Here is a 3,186-nt window from a genome sequence, read left to right as displayed (position 1 = left end):
TTGTCCCGCACAGATAGCAATCTTCTCTTGTTGTAGTGGATGGATTGCCTATGCTAACCAAAGACCGCTTAGCAACAAACATTTCTCAGCTAGTAATTTAATAATAACAATAACAAAATAAACTGTAAGTAAGTTGACAAATTTTTTTTTAAAATACCTTATTTTTATTATAATGAGGTTGATACAGTTTAATCTAATGTATAAAAATGTAGTAATAGTAACAATATGAAAACCTGCCAGAAATACGAAGGCAAACTCCCAGCACATCGTTTTCAAACCCCGCGGTCTTTCACTGCTCAGGTTGAACATGATATATGAGTCACTCAGACAACTTAAAAATGTTATTGTTTGGCTTTTTTCAGTGATTTCTTTGTTCCTGAGTAAATCGGTTTGGCTGAGATTAAATTTATAGTTTTCACACAGCTGAATAAACGTCAAACAGAAAACTGATTAAACAGAAGTGTGAGAGTCGAGAGTTTACTCCAGTGTCCTGTTATATTTTAGATAGCAAGGAGCAGATGGCTGAGTTTATTAAACTCCACCGAGACAGCAGTGACACAAATCTGAAGGCTGTTTCACAGCCGCTCAAAGGATGCGGCCTAGGAATTGTGCCGGAGGTTTCTTCCTGTTAAAGGGAGTTTTTCCTTCCCACCGTCATCAAAGAGCTTGCTCATAGGGGCTCATATGATTGTTGGGTTTTTCTCTGAATGTATTATTGTAGGGTCGACCCTACAATGTAAAGTGCCTTAAAGCAATTGTTGTTGTGATTTGGTGCTGTATAAACAAAACTGAATTGAACTGAAAATATCACTTTCACTTTTTAGATAAAGAGGGCAGTTTGTCAGTGAAAGAGAGCCACTACTGACCTTTTTGACATAACACAATTAATAACTTAGGATGAATGGATTTATCAATAAATAAGTAAATGGATATCACAGAGGGAATATGATATGGTCTGTAAGTTGTTTAAATTGTTAAACACACTGATCAAATTAATGTTGTCAAATTTGTGGTTTTGTGTGACAGTCATACATAGAGATTCACTTCAATGTCACGTGTGGGTTAAAAACTATCAAATATTATTGCATGAATTATTAAAATCTTGGAAGAGTTGTACACAACGACACTGGCAAATTCATTAGGTGTGAGTGCTGAAACTAAATCTATTCAGCCAATCATGTGGCAATAACTTGTTTATTTTGTGTTTAGGCACAGAGACGAGGTCAAAGCAGGATCAAAATGGGGAAGAAAGGTCATTTAAATGACTCTGAATGTGGCATGATTGTTCAGATTTCCCAACACAACCACCTCCAGAGTTTACAGAGAATGGTCCAAAGAATGAGAGGCTATCCAGTGACCAGCAGTCACTCTATGAAAATACCTTGTTTGTTTGGATGTTTCCAGCAAGAGAAGCGGATGCCAAATCATTGCATACTGGTTTTAAATATGACAATGAGTTCACTCTAATGGCACTGACCAAGCATTGCACCAACTGTATAATGCTAAATCTCTGAGGAGTTTCCAGCACTTTGTTAAATCTGTGCCACAGTTCTGCAGGAAAAAAGGGTTCAGCCTACTACTTACAAGGTATACCAAGTGAAGTGGCCAGTGAGTGTAGTAGTAATGCTCTGTACCCATCCATCCGTTGTTATGTAAAGCAGGTTCACCCCGGTTCTTTTTATTCCTCGTGCCTCCAGAGACGACACCGGACTCAGCAGTCATTTCACAAAACCTTCCTTCATCTTCAGTTACGCGTGCACCTTCCAGAAGGAGAGACATACAGGGCTGGTGTCCCTCTGCAGATCTTCACTTCTTTGTTTGTTTCCACCAGTTTTATAGGAGCGACCCCATCGTAAAACCCCCATGGTTTGTTGCAAACTCTGTGTTTGTGTATGTATGCGCGAGCACGTGAGTGAGTGTGTGGGTGGGTGGGTGTGCATCGTAACAGTTAAAACACTATGTGTATGTCTCTGTGTATGTGACTTCCTGCCAGTCATAAAAGTCCATCTCCCCTCACCCAAGGTTCAACAAATTCCTCTAGAAAACATAGTTAACAGATTACAAGCACTGAGACCCCCACTCTTCATCCATTTGGCAGTTTCCACTGGGCCATTGGCCTCTTGTTGTCTTACTTTTACCACTAAGCTTGTGGAGGGTCTCCTGCAAACCTACTTCTACTTATGAGCTTTAATTACATTCAGGGACAAAGGTAGCAGACTTCTCCTCTCTTTCCTATCTGTTCCATACAGTCCTAGCATCCCCCAACTGTAGCTTCCTGCCTCCTTGTATGACAGGCAGAACCCCAGTGTCAATAAATTCCTCTCCCTCTACACAACACACACTCTCAGGCCTACGGCTAAACCAAACTTAAACACACACACATTGACAAATCCTTTCCTATTCCTCTGATCTACAACTGTACCCCTCAAGCAAATTTAAGCACCTTATATTCTAATTATGTTTTCTTTTACTCACACCATCCATCCATCTTCTTCTGCTTATCCAGGGCAGGGTCGGAGGGGCAGCAGCCTAAGCAGAGAAGCCCAGACCTCCCTCTCCACAGCCACCTCCTCCAGCTTGTCTCCTCCCAGTGGGACATGCCCAGAATACCTCAGCCAGGATGCACCCAGGAGGCATCCTTATCAGATACCCAAACCACCTCAGCTGGCTCCTTTTGATATGGAGGAGCAGCGGCTCTGAGCCCCTCTCGAATGGCTGAAGTTCTCACACTATCGCTAAGGGAGAGGCCAGGCCCCCTTTGGAGGAAGCTCATTTCTGCTACTTGTGTCCGTGGTCTCATTCAATCGGTCACTACCCACAGCTCGTGACCATAGGTGAGATTCTGAGACCACCCAGGTGAAAGCCTTCTGCCACTTGGCTATGCCTAGAAATTCTGTCTATAAAGATTATGAACAGAATCAGTGACAAAGGGAAGGCCTGGCAGAGTCCATCACCCTCCAGAAACGGTCTGACTTTTGCCAGGATCGAATGGCTCGTTTGGAAAAGCCCAAAATAAAATGCACGATTTCAAACTTGTCAATCTTACAGTCTTAATGCTTTTGAGTGTCCAAACGATAACGAGAAAGATTTATTTCACATCAATTTTTGAAACTGCTTAATTATTTCATGGTTGTAGGAGGGTAGAGTTAGCGGTATAGAGTTTTGATTTTATTGCTAAAAGAAAAA

Source organism: Haplochromis burtoni, unplaced genomic scaffold (genome assembly GCF_018398535.1).
Source record: "Haplochromis burtoni strain Fernald_Lab_line unplaced genomic scaffold, NCSU_Asbu1 Contig_741, whole genome shotgun sequence".
Lineage (NCBI taxonomy): Eukaryota > Metazoa > Chordata > Actinopteri > Cichliformes > Cichlidae > Haplochromis > Haplochromis burtoni.
The sequence above is the reverse complement of the archived record's forward strand: the minus strand, read 5'-3'. Positions refer to the sequence as shown.